Source organism: Marmota monax, unplaced genomic scaffold (genome assembly GCF_021218885.2).
Source record: "Marmota monax isolate L192 unplaced genomic scaffold, Marmota_monax_Labrador192_F-V1.1 WCK01_AAM20220418_F8-fsc00063, whole genome shotgun sequence".
NCBI lineage: Eukaryota > Metazoa > Chordata > Mammalia > Rodentia > Sciuridae > Marmota > Marmota monax.
Genome location: NW_026693726.1, coordinates 7,553,524 through 7,579,277, shown reverse-complemented (window position 1 = coordinate 7,579,277; position 25,754 = coordinate 7,553,524). Strand labels below are relative to the sequence as shown.

The following is a 25,754-nucleotide window of genomic DNA, read 5'->3' as shown; positions in this document are numbered from 1 at the left end:
GGCCTATCTATTGCAATAACAACAACAACAACAACAACAACAACTCGTGGGTCAATATACCAAGAATGATCAAAAGATTGTCCATAATGAATTTAAGGGGCTCAAAGACAGCTTGAAATGAATCACTAAACAATTGAAGACAATTTTTTTTGTCATAACCATAAGGCATATTGTGTTGCAGTAATGTAGGTACTTAGTAATGTAGGTACCTTTTCTTGACATACTTAAGAAAAGCATAGTCCTTGACCCTGAGTAGGCATCTAGTGTGTGTTCATGACAGTGAATTGACTGGACATCTCAAATGGGTTAAATCAAATGCATATCCTTAGAGTAAATGAAATGATTATTCTTATGAATTTGCAGCTAACCTAACTATGATGGGACAAAGGAGAGAAACTATAAATGAGGTACTTCCTGTGTTCTCTAGGGCCCATGCTATTTCAGTAAAGCCTGCAAAACTGAGGCCTTAATGACTCTGAAGAGCAAAGAGGAGCCGGGGCTGTGGTGCATGCCTGTAATCTCAGTGACTTGAGAGGCTGAAGCAGGTGGACCACAAGTTCATACCAGCCTTAGCAACTTAGGAAGGCTCTAAGCAATTTAGCAAGACCCCGTCTCAAAAAAAAAAAAAAAAATAGTAATAATAAAAGAAAGGACTGGAACTGTGGCTCAGTGGTTAAGTGCACTTTTGTTCAATTCCAGTAACAAAATAAATAATACAAAGGCAGAGAGGAGCAGAGAACCTTCTAGAAACCAATAGCAATCCCTTAAAAGGCATGGTTAATATTTTAGTACTATTCAGTGAGAATTTCTGGGAAGCTGCTTCTATTCAGGTGGTTTCAGCCCATACCTATGTGAATATTCAAATGGGCTAAATGTGGCTTGCCCACACCAAACACACCTTTCATTGCTGGAGCTAGCTCAGATACATCCTTCCTGCAAAGATGAGTGGAAGGAAACAACTCGTCCCCACCCTCCATGGAAAAGAACTAGGTCAAAAGGCAAACGGGACTGTCACTGGAATCAAAGCCAGCAACCTGGGAAGTGCTGACTCACATGACTGTCCTTTCTCCCCCCCCCCCCCCCCCCCCGCGAAAGGATACTTGCTCTATTTTATAAAAAGGTGGAGGATTCGCACACTTTCTTCTTTGATTGAGCTGTTTATGTTGGTGTAAGTTCTGGCAAATGTGTCCTGGGGCTTAGCTGAGTGGTTTGGATACAACATCGCCTACTGTTCCAATTTAAGAAACTCTCACGAGATTGCACGGAGACAAAGAATCTGCAGAAAGGCACAGTCCTGTAGCGCTCCAATGCTCTAATCTGAGTTCTGCTCTGCGAAGTCCTTTCTAATCCTCTTGTACCCTGCTGTGGCTAGCAGTCAAGGGAAGGGCAGTAAGAGCAAAAGCTGCAGGAAACAGATTTAATTCAATCTAGCAAACATTTACTAAGCACCTCTGGTGTGCCAGACACTGAGCCAGGTTCTGGGGATACAAAGATGAATAGGCTATGGTCCCAGAATTCAAACAGGTCACCGTTTACAGGCAGACAGGCACAACCACATGAATAATAAAACAACAGAGCGGGAGGGAAGGGGATTCATCACTGAAGGGATGACATGGATGTGTCTTAAATGACACGGAGAGAGTAACAGAGAAGGGAGAGTGGACATTCCAGGCGGAAGCAACATTAACAAATTGAAGAAGGTATCTAAGTCTAGGGAAATTGAGGAGAGAATCAAAAGGATCTTGTCTTTGGGAGGAGTGGAAGAAACATCTAGAAATATGAACTAAGGCACAACTATTGATCATCCAACAAATATTTACCACTGGAAATAGAAAAACAAATGAGAACAAGCAAATCTCTCCCTGTGTGATGCTCACCTTCAGGTTCAGCAGGTGGAGTGGGGTGAAGACAAATAACACCAGCAAATGATATATATTGTATTTTGCCAAGCCTGACATAACAGTTAAGTTCCACTAGGAGGTTTGGAGGACAGCATCTTATTGTCTCATAGTTCTGGAGACTAGAAGTCCAAAGTCATGGTGTCTCCTTCTACGAGAGAGAATTTGTTCCATGCTCTCGTCCAGCTCTTGTCCACACTCTGGAGGTGTGCTGGCAATCTTTGGAGTTCCTTGGCTGGTAGAATATCACCTTCACCTTTGGCTCATCTTCCCATGGTACTGACCCTGTGTATATGTCTCTGTATCCAAACTTCCCCCTTTAAAAAAAATAAGATTACTGGTCATATTTGATTAGGACTAGGACCTGCTTCTAATGAACTCATCTTAAAAGTTGATCATCTGCAAAGACCCTCTTTCCAAATAAAGTCACATTCTCAGGTATTAGGGGTTAGCACTTCAACATCCTTTTTTTTTTAAAAAAAAAATTGGTTTTACTTTTTAAATATATGACAGCGGAATGCATCATAATTCTTATTACACATACAGAACAATTTTTCATATTTCTGTATTATAAAGTTTCTGTGTTATAAAGACGCCAATTCATGTCTTTATACATGTACTTTGGATAATGATGTCCATCAGATTCCTCAATCATTGCTAACCCCCTGCCCACCCCTCTGCCCTATCTAGAGTTCATCTATTCCTCCCATGTTCCCTCTCCCTACCCAACTATGAGTCAGTCACCTTATATCAGAAAAAAACATTTGCCATTTGTTTTTTTGGGATTGGCTAACTTCGCTTAGCATTATCTTCTCCAACTGCATCCATTTACCTGCCATGATTTTATTCTTTCATTGCTGAGTAAAATATTCCACTGTGTATATATCTACTGAAGGGCATTTAGGTTGGTTCCACAGTTTAGCTATTGTAAATTGTGCTGCTATAAACTTTGATGTGGCTGTGTCCCTGTAGTATGTTTTTTTAAGTCTTTAGGTATAGACCGAGGAGAGGGATAGCTGGGCCAAATGGTGGTTCCATTCCCAGTTTCCCAAGAAATCTCTATACTGCTTTCCATATTGGCTGCATCAATTTGCAGTCCCACCAGCAGTGTATGAGTGTGCCTTTTTCCTCATAACCTAGCCACACTTACTGTTGTTTGTCTTCATAATAGCTGCCATTCTGACTGGAGTGAGATGGTAGTTTTGATAGGCATTTCTTTAATTGCTAGAGGTGATGAACATTTTTTTTTCATATATTTATTGAAGCACTTCAACATCCTTTGAAGGGACATAATTCTACCCATAGCTGCATGTTAGAGTGTAATAAATGATGTTTTGGAGAAAAAGCAGCATAACTGTGATGAGGAGGACATCTGTGTGTGAGGCAGGGGAAGAGGGAGGTTTGCAGTTTTTAATAATTGGTCTTTGGTCTGACTCACTGCAAAGAATACATTTGAACAAAATCCGGAAAGAGGTGAGCAGTGAGGCTCAGATATCTGGGGAAGACTCTTCTGGGTAGAGAGACAAGACAGTGCAAAGGTTGAGAGTTAGAACATCCCAGGGTGGGTGGGGGGAGGTGGATGTGGGGACAAAGGAGGAAGCCAAGGAGCTGGAGCAGAGTGAGAAAAGGCAGTTTGTCACTCTTCTGCTTCAAACTGTTTGATGTCTCCAGGGTCCAAACCCTCCTGATAGTAGTGAGATACTACATGTCCCAGCAGCCCGTGGACACTGACCACACCTCCTTTTGCTGCACCACATATAAATAAAAGAAAGGTCCACTGACAACTAAAAAGCAAAAAAAAAAAATGGGTTGGGTAGGGTGCGATGGTGTACTCCTGGAATCTCAGAGGTTTAGGAGGCTGAGGAGGGAGGATCACTATTCAAAGCCAGTCTCAGCATCTTAGCAAGACCTTTTCTTAAAAAACAAAAACAAAACTTGGGAATATGGCTCAGTAGTTTAGTGCCCCTCTGTTCTATCTCTAGTACCCCAAACCCCCAAACAAACAAACAAACAAACAAATAACAACAAACCCCCCCAGACTAGAATGGTCTGGGGTGGAGACCAAGGTGGATATGAGGAGACCAGTTAGGAGCTTACTGTACGAGTTCGGTGAGAGGCAGGGGTTGTTGGATTGGAGTGCTGAGTGGAAGTGGTCAGAAATTTGGATGTATGGAGTTTGAAGTTAAGCTCTAGAGTTAGATAGACCTGAGTTCACCCTTACCTAGGCCATTCTGTCATTTTCCCAGAGATAAACTTCTCTTTGAGGAGGTTATGACTTGTACATGCAAAAGGACACTCCAAGAATGTCTTTCAGGTGGACATTGTCTGTAATCCTCAATGGCCCCATTTCTTTTCTACTCTTGGTCTGATGACACAGACTTTCAATGATAGGGAATCATGTATTGGGTACTATTATCTCTTTGTAAAAATAGAAAAAAGATACATAGGTGGGCAACTCAATGTGATCCAGAAATTCCAGTTTTGCATATTTTGTGCCTGGTAACGATGAGGACAATCCAGAGCAGTGACCTTCTCCAGGAAGTGGCCGACTTTGCAATCAATGTGCCATGGGGCCTTCTCCACTAGGTATTACGATAACGACAGGCCAGAGTTGCTATGGAGTCCACAGAATCTCATTGCAAGCCACTTCCCTCATGTGACTGTGTGCCAAGCACTCAAGCCTTTTATATCCTTCTGTCAATGTCCAAGTTGACGCCTGAATTCTCTTCAGTATTAGAATAGTTTCCTCACTGTTCTTCCTACTTCAAATCGCTCTTTACTTCCTTCTATTCTTAAAGTTACTTCCAGAATGTTCTCCTGAAAATAAGAAACTTAGGAAACTCCTAGTCCCTCTTCAAATCCTTCCACAACTCCTTCTGTGTTTTCTTTCTTTCTTTCTTTCTTTTCTTTTCTTTTTTTTTTTCTTTTTTTTTTGGTACCAGGGATTGAACCCAGAAGGGCTCAGCCACTAAGCCATATTCCCAGTCCCCTTCATTGTCTATTTTGAGACAGGTCTTGCTAAGTTACTTAGGGCCCCACAAAGTCGCCACAAACCTAAGCTGGCCTTGAACCTGTGATCCTCCTGTCTCAGCCTCCTGGGTCACTGGAATTATAGGCATGTGTTACCACACCTAGCTCCCATCTGGTTTTATAGCAGCCAATGTTCTCTGTCCAGGCCACAAAGCTGTTTCTGCCCCAGCCCATACCTACAATCCCAGCCCGGCTTCCATTCTCTGAACCTCAGACTCCGTACCTTGTCCTCACTGGACTAGTGCCTTTCCCAAAACTTGTCCCTTTCTATGCCAAGGAAACTTTGAGGAGAGCTATCATAATGTAATAACTTGCATCTCTATGTTTTTTACTCTGTGGAATAGTGGAAAAATAACTCTTTCTGAGTCAGTAAGACTTGGATTAGAACCATGGCATTAACAATAGCCATCTGTGTGATTCTGACCAGCAACTTGACTTTATTTTCTCATCCATATAATGGGAATAAGAATGCTTACCTTGCAGGAGTGTAATAAAGGTAGAGATCATGTTGTGAAAATGACTGTGGGTCATCAAATCTGTAAAAGACACTCGGTGAGTGGTAACTTATTGAATATCAATTTGGAGCTCAGGAGAGAAACTGTCTGGAATTAGACTTTGAGAGAGTCATGAATGTCTGTGGGAGCTTGGGCAATTTACAGTTTCCTGGGCCGAGAAGTAGAAAAGGAGAAAATGACCCAGGACAGAACGTGCACAATTAATTGACATCAGTTTTTAAATCTAACACATACTCACACTTCACCAAGTTAAATCCAGCTAATTGAGATTTTAAGACACTGCAGGCAAAACTGGGTTGCAACTTACTTTTGTGCTATTTATGATAAAATTAATAGGGAGAACATGATTCAGAGCTCCTGATGTGGGGATGTTTAACCTACTTAAGCAAGCACATTTTTAAAGTTAAGTTAGAATCCATTTAGCGAGATCAGTTTATGTAGAGACCATGTGCTACTTGAAGTGATTTAGAGATGTAAAATTAGAATTATGAAGTGAGAAAAGATATGGAGATCATTAGCATATCCTCTTCATTTAAAGATGAGAAAAAGAGAGAAAATAAAAAAGGTCAACTGATTTATACAAGCAGACACAGAATACACAACACATTCCAGATGAGAATCCAGGCCACCTGATCCAAAATGAAGTTCTTTTTGGATAAGCTAGACATTGAGTTTTGCCACTCAGGTCACCAGCAGTTTTTTTTTCCTAGGCCACCCCAGGTGACCATTAGTGTTTTTTCACATTCTTGGTAGCAATTAAAGGAGTGCTACTTACAAATTACCGTATAATTCAGATTTACTATTAATCCATGCTGGTGTTCTCAGTGTGGTCCTGGAATGGACTACAAGGATTTGGCCAGTTTTCTGGGCAGAGTTGTAAAGAGAGACCCGCACAATGAAAAAAATCCATTGGCAGCATCGCCCTAGACAAATGTTCTTTTTTTTTTTTTTAAAAAAAAAGTGGCCTTTAAACACTCAATTTAACTCACTGGTTCTTAATTAGGATCATTGTGAGTTTAAGATTTGTTGTTCAGAGTAGAGGTTTTGAACCCTGAAGGCTGGCTTGCTTAGGAACTTCGTCCCAGCTAAGATCAAACGGATTTATGAACACTGAATCCCCTTCCTCTGCCATCGGATGGCAGACAGCTCTGGGGAGTCTACTTTTCAGGGTCATGTCTTTTCTTTCTTTTTTCTTTTTCCATGTATATATATATATATATTTTTATTGGTGCATCACAGTCATACACAATGGTGAGATTTGTTGTTACACATTTGTACGTGCACATAAGGTAATTTGCCCATACCATTCCCCAGTATTTCCCCTTTCCCTCCCCTCTTCCGTCCCCCTGGTTCCTTTCCTCTACTCAACTGATCTCAGATTTTAATGAGATTCGTACCCTCACCTCTCTTTTGCTTTTTCCTCTTCCATATGTGAGAAAACCTACGAGGGTCACACCTTTTTAGGCTTCCACATTGGCTGAAATATGAGCATGTAATATACATCTCACTGGATGTTTTCTCAGAAAAAAAGTGGCTGAGGCAGATGATTTTAAAGGATTAATGGTTTATGCAGATTATTATTATTTTTTTTTTGGTCAAGAATATATAGCTCCCAGTTTCTATTATCTGACTTAGGATAAATCTAAAAAGAAAATCTAGTGTGATTCATTTTCAAAAATGTGTGTGTGTTTGATATAGAAATCTGCTCCCTAAGCACTGTGGCTCCATGCTGCCAAGACAAAATAAATCAATGTGTTAATTACTTGAAAAAAACAACAGTAGAAAACCAGCTGTAATTAATGGAAAGAAAACAAATGGAAGCCCAAAGTAGTATTCCACTATGGAAGATTCCACACAAGGAAGTTTCCACCCAAGACTAGAATTATGAAATTGGTAAAAATAGATATTTCTCAACTCTGTGAACCACACAACCAGAACTAAACACCACCGGCCAGGAGTCCTATCTAGGGGTGAAGTGGACAAGCTGTGACTCACCTTTTATCATCCAAGGTACACATAACTTTGTCTTTTCTTCTTCTCTTTCTCCTTTGTCTTCTTTTTTGGATTTAACAACTTTGATTGGAAGAAGGATGTAGTTAAGACAAATACATATTTTTGGTTAGAACGATAAAGTGTGTGAAGTATGCTGGCATGAAGCCAACTGCAATCAGTGTTTTTATGAATGGACTAAAACTTCACTATGTGAGTCTGGGCAGTTCTGGGATGTTCCAAATGCCCAATGCCTGGCCTCTTCTGTTGCAGAATATTTGAACTTGCTATTTCAACCTTGACCTTTCTTTGTCTGTGTTGCAGAACACAGTTCAAAGGACACTTCCTGGTGACCCTCCACATGGATCAAGTCCCCTGGTGTTTGCTATCATTGCCTGTTGGGCTTTTCCTTCATAGCCTTTCTCAGACCTCCTGGCTGTGGATTTGTGTAATGTGAGATGATCTGATTACTGTTTGCCTCACTTTCTAGATGACTTGAAGATGGTGTCCATGTTGTTTTGCTCACTCATCTGTGTCTGGAACCTACTTTGGAATGAACCCATAACAAATAACAAATAAAATAAAATAACAAATGTCCTTAATGGTGCACATTAATGCCTACCTTTTATGGAATGTCTACATGTTAGGTATTATAATAAATGGTTTCTGTATTTTAATTAACACACAGCATCCCTCTGTAAGTTTTAATCTCAAACATGGAACACTATATTCATTTGTCAGCCATTTGATGTAAGGGCAAGAACTTAATCATTGATTAAAACTCCCTGTCTTTTTAAAATACATATATACATTACACCTATAATGCCTATAATTTATGATTTCCAAATTGTCTAGGACATAAGAATATCTGTAAAGCAATTAATGCTTTTAGATTTTTACATCTTCTCCCATAACAATTTCTCCAGTTATATCATTAAATAATTTGACAGTATTTTAAAATGACTTGTTTTGGCATTTTGCCTTTGTATTTTCCTGGGATAGAAAATTCTTAATTGTTTTGTAATTAAAATAAGTACAACTTGCATATTTAAGAACAAACAGGACTGTGTCCTTATGGGTGTGCTACTTGTTATCTTCTTCTTTTTTTGGTACTGGGAATTGAACAGAGGGTGCTTAACCACTGAGATACATCCCTAGTTCTTTTAATTTTTATTTTGAGATAGGGCCTTACTAAATTTCTTGGGGCCTCACTAAGTTGCTGAGGCTGGTCTTGAACTTATTATTTTCCCTCCTCAGCCTCCTGAGTTGCTGGTATTTATTACAGGAGTGTGCCACCATACCCGGTCACTTGTTATATTCTTTTTTAAAAAAAATTTATATATGACAGCTAAATGCATTGCAATTCTTATTACACATATGCAGCACAATTTTTCATATCTCTGGTTGTATACAAAGTATATTCACACCAATTTGTGTCTTCATACATGTACTTTGGGTAATAATGACCACCCCATTTCATCATCATTTCTAACCCCATGCCCCTTCCCTTCCCCTCCAACCCCTCTGCCCTATCTAGAGTTCATCTATTCCTCCCATGCTCCCCCTCTCTATCCCACTATGAATCAACCTCCTTATTATCAGAGAAAACATTCAGCATTTGATTTTTTGGAATTGGCTAACTTCACTTAGCATTATCTATCTAACTCCATCTATTTACCTGCAAATGCCATGATTTTATTTTCTTTTATGGCTGAAGAATATTCCATTGTGTATATATGCCACATTTTCTTTATCCATTCATCTACTGAAAGGCATCTAGGTTGGCTCCACAGTTTAGCTATTGTGAATTGTGCTGCTATAAACATTGATGTGGCAGTGTCCCTATAGTATGCTGTTTTTAAGTCCTTTGGGTATAATCCAAGGAGAGGGATAGCTGGGTCAAATGGTGGTTCCATTCCCAATTTTCCAAGAAATCACTTTTTATCTTCGTAAGTGGGCTGCACGCCTGTGCTCAGTATTGGTGATCATCAGCCAGTATGCTGAAGGGAGCATGAAGGGTGCTGATTAATCTTGGGAGTTGTTAAGTGCAGGTTGGTCAAGAAAGCTACTGCTGCATCCTTATACACATTTTGCAAAAGAGAAGATTGAGTCTCCAAGAGGAAAAGCAGTTTTCCTGATGTCACAAAGCTCATGAATGGTGGAGAATTTTGGATGAATAATCACATCTGTCTGATTCCCAAGCCAATGTTCTTTCTTTAGAATATATATGATTTTCTCTCACTTCTGGGTGGTAACTCCTTCTGGTAGAAACCATCTTTGATTTTTCACACGCTGTGACAAATAAAATAGCTATTATTAATTAATAGTTAATAAGTTATTTAGGATTTTCTTGCTGAAGGAGGGCCATTCTTTGACATTTACCATGAGAGTGGGTCATTTTATGCTGCAAAGATGGGCATTCCGCCTTTTTATAAGGTTGTGATTTCTTATATGGTGTGTGTGTGTGTGTGTGTGTGTGTATGTGTGTGTGGGGGGGAAGAAAGAGAGAGAGAATTAACAGCAATGTCTAAAGAATATCGAGTAGTCAAAATATACTTATTTATTAAACAAATCAGTTAATTACAATAAAAATGAAAAAATCAGTATCCTGAGCAGGACTTTTATACCCCCCATTCTTGTGGTTTTGCTGATGGTATCTGTTGGTTTCCCATCAGTGTCTCTGTTGATCCTTATTTTTCTACAAATTTATTTAGGAGGCTTCCCACATATATAAATATATACATACAAATATATGTAACAAATATTATATTTAAGTTTGTAAATGTATATTTTATGTGTGTGTGTGAGCCTCAACCCCAGCCCTTCTTATCATTTATTTTGAGAATGGATCTTGCTAAGTTGCCTAGGTTGGCTTTGAACTTGTGATCCTCCTGCCTCTACCTCCAAAGTTGCTGGGATTACAAGCATGCACCACCATGCCCGGCTCACATTTCTTATTTTTTCAAAGTGATTTAACATGTTCTAAATTTATACATTTTGAAATGGAGTAAATAAAGTGAGATTTATTGCATGATGTGCAAGACAAGCAGGATGTTCACTGTGCTAAAAGGAATCGTGGAATCCTGATTTAGGATGGTTGACTGGTCGTGCTCCTTGGCACCCTCCTCTTTTAAAATTCCTATTGATCATTACAAAAGTCTAAAAGGGGTATGAATCAAAAAATCAAAAAGAGCAAGAGTCAATCATCAGCAAAGGAGAGACTGTTAAACAACTTTCTAGAAGATGGAAAACAGATGAAGGATTAGAGTCAAAAGCAAAACGTATCCTTGAATATGTGGAGTTCTAGGAGAGTCTGGGACTCAGAGATGCTGATTTTAGTTAAAGGCAAGAATGATTCTTTGGGCTCAGACCTTTGTGGCTTGAAAATCTTTTTTTTTTTTTTGGCAGGCCAGGTGAACTGGGGATTAAACTCAGGGGCACTGGACCACGGAGCCACATCCCCAGCCCTATTTTACATTTTATTTAAAGACAGGGTCTCACTGAGTTTCTTAGCACCTCACTAACTTGCTGAGGCTGGCTTTGAACTCGAGCTCCTCCTGCCTCTGCCTCCTGATCCTCTGGGATTGACAATCTTTGTATGAAGAGTGTACCCGCACTCCCACTTATATTGAAAATAACTGCTGATCAGGAATTTACCTCCAAGCAAACACATGTTATTATCAAACAACAACAACAACAAAAAAAAAAACAAACAAAAACCCTGAAAGATTGGGGAGAACTGGGGCAATATGGATTGCTCCAAAATAATTCTGGCATTTGGTGACCCTCTAGGTCAAGGCCATCTCTATCATTCATTCACCCCTGAACAAAGTATTCCAGTCAACATGCTCTACTCAAGGACTCCCAAGTAGTTCTCTCCTTATTATTTCTTAAATATGATAGATCATCAAAGGTACCTTTTGGGTCAGGAATGTCACCGAAAGCTGATGTGATGAGAGCTTGGTCCCCAATGCAGCTATGTCCAGAGGTGGGGCTTTGGGCTAGTGATTGGATCATGAGACTCTCATCTTATCACTGGATTAATCCATCATCTGATGGATTAATAATTTGAATGACTACTGGGAGGAGGTGGGAAAAATGGGCAGGTGGGTGTGATTAAGGGAAGTAGTTCATGAGGGGTATGCCCTTGGGAACTACATCTTGTCCCTTGACCTCTCTCCCTCCCTCTCTGTTTCCCAGCTGCCACAAACTGAGCATCTTTCCTCCACCTCACCCTCCACCATGATGTTCTGCCTCACCTTCTGCCCAAAGCAATGGGGCCAGCTGACCATGGATTGAAATCTCTGAAACCAAAATAAATCTTTCCTCTTCTATGTTGTTCTTGTTAGTTATCTGGGTCACAGCAGTGAAGAGCTGACTAACAGCATCTGAAAAAAATCTGCAACATGAAAGAAAAGATTAAGAAGTACAATCCAGAAAAACTGACCCCCAAAGAAGAATGTAATTCTCTATTGTTATTATTATTATTACTACTATCATATGTGGTGCCAAGGATTGAACCAAGGGTCTCACACAGGCTAGGCGAGCATTCCACCACTGAGCTATCCCCCCAACCCTGAAATCATATAGTTCAAGGAAAAAAAGAGACAAGAAAAATTTTAGTTTCTTCAGAAAGATTCAATAAATTTTTTTTTCATTCATAAAGCAAGAATGTATTTCTGTAAAAAAGGAATAATTAGAAGGAGTTCTTGGAAATTAAAAATATAGTTACTAAAAAAGAACCAGTAGAGGATTAAGGCCAGGTAATCACTTAGAAAATGTAGCATAAAGACTAAGATGAAAAATATGAAAGATAAGAAATGAGACCTAGAAGTTATCCCAAGGTTACCAATGTCATACTATTAGGAATATCTTCAGAACAGAAAGCAGACAGAATAGAAAAAAATAAATCTTTTTAAAGGAGGAAATAATTAAGAGAATAGCACAAGATAATATCCAAGAGCTGAATATCATTAGTTGACCAGAACAATGAGCAGATTCATTTCAACTTTCCATGAAAAAATTTCAAGAAATCAGACCATCATTTGAACTCCCCCCACCCAGCAGCTCTGGATTGATAGCAAACAATGGAGTATGTTTTCAAAGTTATGAGGAGAAATTGTTTTCAATCTTACATCTGATACTCAACAAAGCTGTCAATCAAGAGTTAGGGTAGAATAAACATGTTTTCAGATTTGTAAGGATCTAGCACCTTTGCTTGTTATGTATAGTTTCTTAGGCAGTTACTTGGAGAACTTGGCCCAGCTGAACAAGGGGGTAAATCAAGAGAGAAGAAGGCATGGGATTCAACTCAGAGGAATCACAAAGTGAGGTTCCAGCATCTAAGCTCAGGAGCCCATTGGGAGAGCATTTAGTCTAGAGTGGAGCTGTAAGAGGGTGAGAGCTAGAAAACTGGAAGTCTATAGATTTTCTGGATCTCTGAGATGCTGGAAGAATGAGGATTTGATAAAGGGAAACAATGCAAAGAGGCAACTCAAATTGAAGGAGGAGAAACAAACAAACAAAAGCCAAAAGGAAGTAGAAGAGGAGGAAGAGCAGAAAGACAAGAAATCAAGAAAACAAAAATTTGGAGGGCAATGAAGACTACCATTTGGCGGTTTAGCCAATAATGCTACATATGCTTAATCATGCAAATACTGTTTACTGCTTTTCAAGTTTTAGAATCAACAAATCAGCAGGAAGAAAGACATAATTATGAATGCATGCAAAAAAAGAAAGTGTTCTCAAATTTAACACTGAAAGTTACAGTGCTCTGGTAGCCCTGGAAGTTGGAAAGAAGGGTGGTAGAGAAAAGGAGAAAGAACAAGACCACTTACTAATCAACCCGATGCAGAAGGTTGGAAGCAATTATCTCATGGAACAGAAAGGCTATTCTCTCTCGAAATATCCGGATTTGCTTTAGATCCTGCGATTGTTTCAAGTGACAGCTAATGGTCAAGAGGAAAAAAATGATCGCTTAGCTGAAAAGGTTTTGAAAATATTAGCTAAAATATACTGAGGGTTTCTGATGAGAAACTCACCTTGGTAAACTTTATCCTAAAAATAGCTCTTAGAGGTGTACCTACTGATTAAAACAGAGCCCTGACTATAGTAAGTGGTTAGGGAGGTTAAGTAACTTGTTCAAGGTCACATAGTTAATATGTAAAATTGAACTTAGTTTTGTCTGGCTCAAAAAGGGTAGTAGATGGGGATTGAATTAGAGAAAACTGCATCATATGCATTTATTAATATGTAAAAATGAACCCCACTATTATGTAAAACTCTAACGCACTGAAAGTTTTTTTAATGTCTAAGATGGTACTAATAAATATATAATGTGAACCATATAAGTAATTAAAATTTCTAGTAGCTACATTACAAATGTAAAAAGAAACAAGTGGGAAAGGGAATAGGGAGAAGGAGGAGGGAAGGGAAAGGGAGAGTACTGGGGATTGAATTGGAACAAATTATATTCCATGCTTGTATAATTATGTCAAAGTGAACACTAGCATTGTGTATAACTGAAATGAACTAATAAAAAGAAACAAGTGAATATAAAAATTGTTCTACATCGGTAATCACCAAGGAAATGCAAATCAAAACCACAATGAGCTATCTTCTCACTCCAATTAGAATGGCTCTATAATCAAAAGACTAAAGATCACAAATGCTGGTGAGGATTCAGAGAAAGGGGAAGTCTCACACATTTATTTGTGAGAACATAAATTACTGCAGTTACAGAACATAGTATGGAGTTTTAAAAAAACTAGAAATAGATCTGCCACATAACCCACAAATCCCACTATTGGGTATCTACCCCAAAGAATTTAAATCAGTAAATTGAAGAGGTTGAACTCCTCTGTTTATTGTGGCACTCTTCACAACAGCCAGGCTGTGAAATCAACCATAGAAGAATGGATAAAGATAATGTGGTACAATATACATAATAGAATATTATTCAGCAATTAAAAAGAACGAAATTCTGCTATTAGTGACAACATGAATAGAACTGGAAGACATTATGTGTGGCAAAATTAAATCAAGCAGTTATGGAAGATAGTATGGAGTGTCTACAGGAGATTGGTCCCAGGTCCAAAAAGACAAATAGCACATGTTCTCACTTATTTGTGGAAGCTAGGAAGTTGATTTCAAAGAAGTGAAGAGTAGGGGCTGGGGTGTCAGGGGCCACCATGTGTTAGAATCTGTAAACAAGTCAGGATGGTGCCTGGCATTTTGCCAGAGAAATGTTAGAGTCTGTAAACAAGTTTGGATGGCGCCTGGCAAAATGCCAGAGGGAGTGGTTTGTGAAGTAATGCCAGTGAGCCATTAAGTGTGGAGATTCCTTATTGGTTGACTGCTGTATCAAGTTTATGTTAATTAGATAAGCTGTGTGGAATGTATATATACCACTCCTGTCCTACAATAAATGGCTTCCACTCCTGCTGTATTGATCTACACAAGTCGTCCCCCCGCCACCCCCCCCACCCCACCCCCGTTATTCTGCTGCAGCCGGACTGCGGCAACCATGAACAGGAGACGAGCACGTATGGTTAGCCTTGAGGGATGGAGGTGTGGAACTGGCTTCCTCTGCTTGAAAGCTGGTGGACCTCACTCCGTGGGGCAGGGGAGAGAAGCTCTGAGACTGGGCTACAACCCCGCTGAAACCCAATCCCTTGCCTCTTTTGGGTGGAACTTTCTTGAGTGTCTTCCCCTCAATAAACAGGGTTTCAGGCATGCATTTTCCCTTTCTTTCCAACGGACCCTTAAGGTGGAGAGCTGTCCCTGATTCCTGCAAGAAAAAGATATTTCTGTGTGTTGCATGCTTCCTTCACTGTTTTCTTAGTTATTGATGTAGCCAGCTCTTGTGAACCCAGCTCAGGTTGCCACCCCGGCTTGTTGAGAGCCACAGCCGAAGGGGCCCCAGCAAACTTCCAGCTGCCAGCAAACTTCCAGCTGCCGGCTGATGATTGGCTCACAGCGCCCCAGCAACATCTAGCTGATTGGCTCCTCGGCCCCAGCAACATCTAGCTGATTGGCTCCTCTGCGGTGATGCTCATTGGGCTGTTTCCCTGCCCTTTCAGACCACGGAGCTGCTCATTGGGGGACTTTTTTGGCTCCGCCCACGTGATCCAGCCAATCGGCCTCAAGAGCAGGAGGATTGTGAGAGGTGGAGAGAAGCTTGTGTGAGAGAGAGAGGCTTGTGGAAAGCCGGTGGTGGCAGTTGAGGCTCTGAGGGTTTTTCCTGAGAGGCTGTTTTGTTTGGCGTGTGTGGTTCTAAAAATAAAGTTAGTTTCTTTTGACAAGTGGCTCCTGATTGTGCCCAGCCAGACTGCGGCACGGGCTACCTGGGATAGTTTTTAGTGGTAGAGAGCTTGCCTAACATGTGCGATACCCTTGGTTCCACCCCTTGCACTAAAAAAAAAAAAGGTAGAGAGTAAAATAATGGTTACCAGGGAGTGGTAAAGGTTTAAGTCCGATAAGAGAAAAGATGGTTAACTGGTACATGGGTGCTGTTGCATCTGAGGAATAACTTTTGATGTCCTATGGCACAGATATGTAACTATGACTGACGACAATTAATTGACTATTTCAAAATAGCTAGTGGGAGGATTTTGAATGCTGACAATACAAAGAAACAACAAATGTTTGAAGTGATAGAAAATGCCAATTATCCTGATGTAATTATTATACATTACATACATGTATTAAATTGCCACACTGTACCCTACAAATCTATGTGCATATCTAGGCACAATTACTTGGTGAAAAATAAAAAAAGAAATGAAATTAATTTGAACAATATATTCGATTTAATTTTCATATCCAAAATATTATCATTTTGATAAGTAATCAACATAAAGAAATTACTAAGGAGATGATTTTTGTTCTTTCTCTCAAATCAAGTCTTTAAAAATCTAATATCTATTTTACATTTAAATTCCATCTTGATTTGCTCAACAGTCACATTTCAAGTACATATTGGCTACAAAGCACATTGGAAAGCTCAAGTTTAAGCCCTCAACTACACGTGGTGATGTCCAAGAGGCCTTAGGGAGGTGATCAAGCATTTCCTTGTAGACCTACAAACTTTGAGTTGCTCACAGGACAACAGTTGCTGATACTCAGGACACAGTTATCAGCCCACTGTATTGGAGGGGTACTGCATCTGCAGATTCAATCTCAGATCAAAACTATTTGGGGGAAAAAATCACATCTGTACTAATGAGCAACAGAGTATTTTTTTCTTGTCATTATTCCCTGAACAATATAGTATAATAGCTATTTATACAACAATTACATTGTATCAGACATTATAAATAATCTAGAGATGATTTAAAGCATATGGGGAGGATATGTATAGGTTATATTAAATGCTACACCATTTTATATAAGGAACTTGAGCATTGATGGATTTTGGTAGATTGCAGAGTATTGGGACCAATCTCCTGTAGACACCAAAGTACAACTATGTATGAATTTGGAATCTACTAAGTGTTTGGTTGGTCTTAGGAAAATAGTTAAGAATTGTTGAGCATGGAGTAAGTATATATACCCCAGGGCTGGTCAAGATGTCCTGGGTGAAGCTTCAGATGGAGCAGAGAAGAGGGCTGAGGTCTGAGCCCTGCATCCTCCAACATCCAGAAACTGGGAGGGGGAAGATTCAGCCAAGGAGACAGGGGATGAAGAGGTCATTGAAATAGGAGGAAAATTGGAAGAGTGTGGTACCTGGGCAACCAATGGAAAAAAGTCTCTAAGAGAAAAGCTGAGAGCAGACTATTTGATCAAGAAGAACACACTGGTGGCATGAACAGGGCTGTTTTCACTGGAGTGGAAGGCACATAAATCTGAGCTCTGGTAGTGATGCCTGAGGACATAAATCCAGAATGGAGTGGGAAGAGTGATTGTCAAGAGGTTACAAAAAATGGTTGGAGGAGAAATGTTAGAATTGGTGAGTTGAAGAGAAAGGATGGATTTGTGAGGAATATTTTTGTCAGAATCAATGTACATGGTGATGGATTACATTTAAAATGTTTATGGAGGCCTGCAGTAGAATTGAAAGAGCAAAGGTGTTTGGGCCAATTACAAAGATACAGTTTGTATCAAGAGGTAGCTCCAATTGGTGGAGTGTTCTTGAGTTCTAAAAGAGCTTTCTTATCTGTAAAATGGGCAAAAAGAGGATGGCATGAAATTAAATTATTTTGACCAGGCAGAAGATCTGTAAGGATACCCAGCACACCAGAGGTACTTCCTATAACCAAATGTCCAGGAAGGCATAGGTATGGCACAGTCTATTTAGAGAAAGTGACATGTGTGTCATGGTCCTGTCGGGCTCTGGGTGTGCCTGGAAAGCAGCAGCTGGTACTCCATTGTCAGGGTCTTAGGACAAATTCTGAGCCTTTTCTAAATTATACTCACCTGGGCCTCTCTTTTAGCTTATTTAAAAATCCCCCTTTCTAGGGAAACAGGAACAAACAATTAACAAGCCCCAAATGTTCTACATTATATGAAGGCTTAAGAGTAATAGTACTCCTTATTGCTTACTGGATTTTAAATAGAGTTGACTTAACTTTTCTTAGCAACCCTCTTGTTCTGGAAGCCAGTAACTCTTCTCTTCTTTGCTATTGCTTGAGCAAAGGGCTTCTTAAATTCCCAACCTCCTACCTCCTGAGGTGCCCTTTTTTATCTCAATTGCTGAATCTTGGGTGATATTGGTTGGTAACGAGGTTGTGCGAAGGACTGAAGCATGAATTTCTATCCTCCGCGGAAACTCCAGATTCAGCATCTTGCTCTCAATGTTCTGTTTTATTTACGGAAATCATGTTAAGTCTATTTTTGTTTGTCATTTCTAGGACATCTCTATTTAACAGCATATTTTCTCTGACCTTTGTTCAGAGGAGACAGGATTGTGTTGAGTACAAGGAGCAGGCAACACCGGCTTGTCATTGTCCCTGAACATGATTAGTGTCTGTCTTCAAACTAACTCCTAAGGCACCGAGGGCAGGGACTGAACATTAGATCTCAGAGTCCAGTGCATGATAGGAAGATTTGCTGGGTTTTAAACAAATATTTCCACTACAAACTCTGGCAACCGTTTCTTTCTTTTGGTTAATTCTTAGGAATCCCATTCATTCTGAGAGATTCTAATATTTGTCACCTGTAAATTTATGTTTTTAACTCTGACACAGATTTTAGGACCCCAAAAGACTATAAGATCCACCTGTATAAAAGTGAACTTGCTATTAACTAGCATTGCAAAATGGAAAGTTTTTAGAATATTCTTGAAACATTTTAAAAACAAGACCAAAAAGCTTCTTTAAGAATTTATGAATTTTATTTATTTTTAATAAAATGATGAGGTAATGATGCTTTTTAACTCCATGTTACCCAGTTTGAAGAGTCTCTTGCACAGTTAAGTAGGACTAAGATTTTCATGGAAATATTGGAACTCAGCTGCTGAGACTTTGCCTGCTCCAGGTATTGTTTGTTGTACATTCCCATCACCAGGTGGGATAGCTCAGGTAGAGATATATGCTTCTGATAGGAACAAAGGAGTTTCTAACAATGAGTTTTTACCCAACCACCACCTTTTTTTTTAGTGAGTTGCATACCTGCTGGAAGTCAGCATGATCTTGCAGACTTCCATTTGGCATTTCATCCACGTTCCCTATACATTCCCAAATGTCAGTTCTCTCTGTAAAACTTGCAATGGAATTTTTACTGGCACACAAGTGTAGATTCAACCTTTTGGCTTTTTTTTTCTCTGATCTCTATCAGCAAAATGAGGTTTGGGATTTGATGGGGTCATGTCAGAATCAAATTCCCTTAATTCTCATTCTAACACAGTGCTCTATCTAGTTGAAAGGTCTTCTGCTCCCCAGACATTTATTTCTTCAACATAGGGCGTATCAGCGGGGGAAGTATTAGAGACTGGAGATGCGCACATCAATCTGAGCTCTGGCAGTGATGCCTGATGTTGGCCTCTCTCTGTTCCTGTCACGGATTCTTAACTACAGTGTGTGAGTTGGAAGTTGTAATCCTCGGATGTCTTAATCTAAAATGACTCTGTCAAATATCATGTTGATTACCTTTCCAGATTTCATCCATATTTTCTGACCAGATTATTATTTCCTTTTGTAATACACATTTTAGATTGGCCATATTAAACTATTCGTTTGATGTTTACAGCTCTATGATTCACTTTTTCAAAGTTATTTACTATTTTGTCATTGTGTCTCTAATTGGTTTTGGAACCATTTTGGAGGCTTTGTTCTGGATTATTGTCAAAATGTTTTTCCTCTTCGGGGGTCTGGAGAAAGAGCCTGAGAAATTTTCTCTTTTCAGTATCTTTACTGGCTAGAGTAAGAATGTATTTACATTGTTTGGACTAAATTTTGTTATTTTCTCCTTCTAAGCCATAAACCATAAATGATGTGGAAATCATCTGTTATGGAAATGAAATCTCATAATTCAAAATGTCTGGCTTTAATTGTCTTGTAATAAATGACACTGAGTTAATAATGGTAGGACTGTGTGGGATGAATGGAAATTTGGCCCCAGAATTGATACCAGAATAAGTTTACAGATGCCAAGCTCAGTTAGGGGTCAATTCTGTCTTTTTTAAATTTTAAAACTTCCTGGGACAAAATCTTTAAAATAAATAGGAGTTTCCTTTTTACTGATAAAGATAGCAGATGGCGAAATGGGGCCAAATAACAGAACTGGTATGACTTGTCCCTAAACAGAGTAGCAGGTACATAGACCAAAGGTTAGCCTCACCCCTACCAGGGGTCCTCATCAAGTCTTTGACTTTGGACCACTAATTTGAAGAATTAGAAAGAAACTGGTAAAATTGCAGATCATGGTTCTGAGATCCTCATCAAAGAAACCCTCTCATCTGCTGGAACTATATAAATAAAAGAATAAATGGGCCCTCATTCTCATGGCATAAGTCTTGTTTTCTTAAGCTCTGTCAAATCAAGTTTTCTGGCTAGCACCTTCTAGTGGAACTTGATTTTATTATTGTTGTTTTTAAAAATGGACTTAAAGTTTGGTTTGCTAATACACTTGTTATAAAAAAGTGCCTTTTCTTGGGTTTTCAAGGGTTCTATACTTTTTGGAAGGTTTAGAAGGGGACAATAATCTTACTTTTATTCAGTTGAATCTGTTTAAATTGAAAAGGATTCAATGAAATTCCCAGTGTGAGTCCTGAGAATAAATATGAGTATGCTTTTAGGTAAAGATCACATTTTAGTTTTATGAACAGAAGTTCCTTAATTGACAACTGGATTACCTTTAAAAGTATTTTGAGCAAGAAGGACTTCGGAAATAAAAACCTCTTAATTTTTAATAGATTCCTCCCAACCTATAACTGACTGATAGGTAACAGTCCAATAAAGCAGATAAATCCTGTTGGGGTCAATTTATCCTATGATCTTGGAGGTTCAGGAGATAATTCCATTGCCTAAAATTGTATGCTCAATAGGTGCTTTAATGAGGGAGGGGTTGTTGTTGCTTTATTGGGATTTTGGTAAATAGCTTTCTGAAAAAAGATTATTATTTCCATGTCCTAAGAACTTTGAGATTCAACTACTCATTTTTTTTCCTTCTGTATGTTGGTGTTTAAAGTCTTGTTGTAGACCCTCATCATTATACAAAATACATGTATGATGATGTGAGGGGAAAAAAAAGAAATGTGTTACATTAGATTGGGTAGAGAGAGGTGATGGGAGGGGAGGGGAGGGGAAGGGGTGATAGGAAGAGCAGCAGAATAAAATAGACACTAGTGTGGCTGTATGTATACATGTGTCTGTATAATCAATGTGATTCTGCAGCCTGTACACTTGGAAAAATGAGAAATTATACCCATTTGATTCAAATGTATGATATGTCAGGATCATTGTATTGTCATGAGCAACTAATAAAAAAAATAAAGTCTTGTTGTGTCCTCTAGTACCCTCAGCCCACTTCAGTTCAAAGGTGACTTCTTTTATGTGGATGACTTTTTAGGTGCCACATTTTTTTTTAAGAACCTTTTAACCTTACTCCTGGCTTGGCTGACTGCAGAAGTATATGTGTGGGCTTTTAAATTATATCACAGAATACTTGTTCTTCTAAGTACTTGTCAAGTAGGTGACTCTGATTCCTGGACTCTCTCTGAAAGAAAATGTGAAGATGCACCTAAAAATATGCAGGTCATTTGCACATTCATTTCTGCTTAAAACCTAAACCACACTGTTTCTGTCCTACTACTTTGCTACTGTGAACTTAATTCATATAACATGCCATAGATATTGAAGGACTATTAAAAATGACCTTAGGGATAGTCTTGTTTTTATGGTAAGGATACTGGTGAAGATAAAAGGTACTAAATAAACAACAAACTTCTTTATAAAGATCTATCTATAGGAGAAATTTCTCTCAGACACTGAGAATGAAAGAGATTCTCTTTGTAATTTCCTTTTTACAGTGACTGCTAGGGAGCCCAGAGCCAAATATTCAGGCCAGGTCAAGCAATTGTGCTCAATTTTATGTTGTGCATTTTGTACACTATTTTCATCTATTCCCATGTTAATCTTTCAACTCTATGCTTTTATGAACTCACTTCCTACTTGTCATCTAGTTTCATTGCATACATTTTAAAGAATTTTAAATCCTGTTGAAACTAGGTGAGGTACAAATAAATAGCACAGAACTCATTAATATTGTGGGGATTTAGAACCAATTAAAATGTAACAGGTGCAATCCCAGTGGCAGGATGTGACTTTAACATTCATGAATGGGGTCTTCAGTAGCTTGGTGGGTAGCAGGTTGTGGCCATCACTAAAGGGACAGGAACAGAAGAACAAGAGAGTGACAAGAGTGATAGCAGATAAGATATGCATCCCCACTTCCCAACAGAAAACTTCCCAGAAGTGACTGGGGGGAGGAGCTTTCCAATGGGAGGTAGTTGGTTCACAGATAGGTAGGGGAGCCAGGGATGTACAGTAGTCCTCCATTATCATATTTCCCTTTCTGATATTTTAGTTACCCATGGACAACCATGGTAAAAAAAATATTAAGGGGCTGTGGCTGTGGCTCAGTGGTAGAGTGCTTGCCTGGCATGTGCAAGGTACTGGGTTAGATCCTCAGCACCACATTAAAAAATAAAATAAAATAAAGGTATTGTGTCCAGCTACAACTAAAAATTAAAAAAATCTATTAAATGAAAAATTTCAGGTATAAATAACATAAATTTAAATGCACATTGGTTTTTGTGGCACAACAAAACCTTATGCAATCCTGCTTTGTCTTACCAGACGGTGTGACTTTGTCCAGTATATCCACAATGTATATGCTACCTGCTCACTAGGGCTCAGTACTATCTGTTGTTTCAGGCATTGACTGGGGATCTTGGAACATATCCCACATGAATGAGGGAGGACTGCTGTACACTTAATTACTATTTGGATAGCTCTATTTTAACCTGAAAGTTGGGTTGGCCTAAGGAAACATATGTTAGTATACAAATGAAGTGAACGACTCTTCATGATGAATTTTGAAGGAAACCATCTTTCATTGACCTATCACAAAATCTGACATGCCATGATTTAAACTTGTTCCTGTGATTGAATGTTTTGTATTTCCAGGCATTTTTTCTGAGGATAAACAATGAGATTTTATTATCACCCAAAATATGTGAAAACAGTCTATCAGATTTTTTTTTTTGTGTGTGTGTATGTGTGTGTGTGAGAGAGACTGTGAAACAAAGCATGTTATAAAGGAAAGTGTGAATCTTTTCTGGTTTAGAACACAAAGCTTGGTTAGGCAGGGGAAGAGGGAGGCAGCCTAGTGCTGGGAGAGAGGAGAAATACCATGAGCCGAGAAGATATGATTTTTATTAAGATGATTATAAATGTACTCTAGAACGGAAGAAGCTGTAAGTCCTATACTAGGTAAGGTAGTCCTCAGTTTTGATGTCTGAATGCTTCCAATAATACCTCAACCTTGCTTTTATTTACAGTAATTCTCTATTAGCTCCATTCTGTACCTTTTTCCTTTACTTTCCCCTGCCTCTTCTATATCTTTTACTCAGACTTGATGGCTACTTTTTTCCTCTTGCCAAAAAACTTTCAGATTCCACACAGACATGGACAGTACGCACAGCACGGAACTCCTCTCTGTTCTGGAGGCCAAATACCAATCTCGTTCTTATGAGGGATTTTGCTCACAAGCCAGGGCCTTTCCTGCTGCTTCTGCAGGATGGAAAGGGAATGATACTTCCAGTTGTGTCCCTGATAATCAGCCATCTCTACAAGAATCCAAGACCCAGAACTCCATGCCTGTGTGGTGGAGGGAGGCACCCATCACAGAGGCATCTGCACTTCTGGTTTTCTGGGTAGTTCTCTGAAGTTACCCTGTGCTGGTGCCCCATGCACAGAGTTCCACTCCTACCCACAAACCTAGTTCTACACCTGTCAGGGTTCCAGACAATTGTTCCCAGGTCTATGGGGCCCCATGGAGATGTGGGATCACCCTACACTTTGTCTCTTCTGCCTTCAGCCTCTTGTCCCTGGGACTCACATTGTACTCCATAAAATTTGTCTGGGGAAACATGTTCAAATATAGATCTTTTCCCAAATAATGTCTTGAGGCCCACAGTTAGTTTTCCTTGGTAGGAAAGTTGCATTTCACTGTGGAGCCTTAGATGCAGGCATATAAACCCAGTGCTGTGAACCTATTTGAGCCACGACTCAAAATGGCACACAGCTCCATCTTTCAAAGAGCTAGGAGGGATTGAAATGTACTGTTGGACTATCTTGGCCAAATACACTGACCACGACTTCCGTAATATGTCATCAATCCTACTTCTGACTTTCATTTAACAACAATTTGCCAAAGTATATTCCAGTGTGATATGTAAGCTGTAGGGAGTCCTTACAGTTATTGCAATCTGATGTGCAGAACATGTAGATGTTCTGTAAGGAATGCCAGAAGTCCAGATTTTCAGAAAAGGAATCTGTTTGTAATCACTTGTAAATGAGTCTCAGATGCCATACAATGGCCTTTGGCACATTATTTTAATTATAACTTTGGAGGACAATGGGTAGAGGTTAAATGCATTTGCTAGATATTCTTAGCATCCAACATCATAAAGGTTCCTGCTGAATTATTATCTCTCTTGTTTTTCTGATGGTCTCAAAAGGTTCTCCTTTGCAGAAAAAGCAATTAAGTGGACATTAGCCTTTAATGCTTGTCTTATTTCATTTGTGTTGCTCTAAAAAATATAAACTGGGTAGCTTAGAAACAACAAAAATTTATTTCTAACAATTTTGGGAAAGGGGAGTCCAAGATCAAAAACACTGGAAGATTTGGTGTTTGGTGAGGGTGTATTTTCTTGTGAATAGATGATGCCTTCTTGTTGTGACCTCACATGGTGGAAGGGATGATGGAGCTTTATTGCACCTATTTTAATAAGAGCACTAATGTGTGAGAGCTGCCTTCATGACTTAATCATCCCACATTCTTAATGCTATCACTTTGAAGGTTAAAATTTACTATGTGGTTTTGAGGGGTGGGGACCAGTACTCAGATTATAGCAATGTTTATGGTTTTACCTTTACTCTGTTGATGCCTAAATCCCTGGTGACATGAAATGTGTTGCTCATGTGTTGTTTTTTCTGCATCCCAAATGTTTATGGGCATTTCCTTTAGAGACTCAGTGTTCTCTCTATATCCATAAATGCTTATCTTACACTCATATGTATATCATGTCTCTCAAAATATAATATTGGAATTATGCTACTTTAGAGACTGACTTTAAAAATAATAATTTATGTGGCTGCATTACTGTAGTATGATGATTTTAAGTCCTTTCTGTATAGACTGAGGAGTGGGATAGCTGGGTCAAATGGTGGTTCCATTCCAAGTTTTTTAAGAAATCTCCATACTGCTTTCCGGATTGGTTGCACCAATTTGCAGTTCCACCAGCAATGTATGGGGTGCCTTTCCTCCCACATCCTCGCCAAAATTTATTGTTGCCTGAATTCTTGATAACTGCCATTCTGACTGGCATGAGATGAAATCTTAGAGTAGTTTTGATTTGCATTTCTCTAATTACTAGAGATGTTGAACATTTTTTCATATATTTGTTGATCAAAAGTATATCTTCTTCTGAGAAGTGTTTGTTCAGCTGCTCAGCCCATTTATTGATTAGGTTGTTTGATTTGGGGGGGGTTAAGTTTTTTGAGTTCTTTACATATCCTGGAGATTAAAACTCTATCTGATGTGTGTGTGGCAAAAATTTGCTCCTAAAATGTAAGCTCTCTGTTCACCTCATTGATTG

The 25,754-nt window shown here is 39.1% G+C and overlaps 1 long non-coding RNA gene across 1 annotated transcript in view; it reads right to left on the bottom strand.

The window, feature by feature from the left end:
* Positions 1-1,923: 1,923 nt before the first annotated feature.
* Positions 1,924-25,754, bottom strand: part of LOC124103841 (uncharacterized) — a 38,174-nt gene continuing 14,343 nt past the window's right edge. The window contains exons 2-5 of the long non-coding RNA XR_009228325.1: positions 11,692-11,831; positions 9,111-9,724; positions 7,439-7,516; positions 1,924-2,215 (exon numbers count right to left, since the gene is read on the bottom strand). This is a non-coding gene — a long non-coding RNA (uncharacterized LOC124103841). The remainder of the gene's footprint in view (positions 2,216-7,438; positions 7,517-9,110; positions 9,725-11,691; positions 11,832-25,754) is intronic.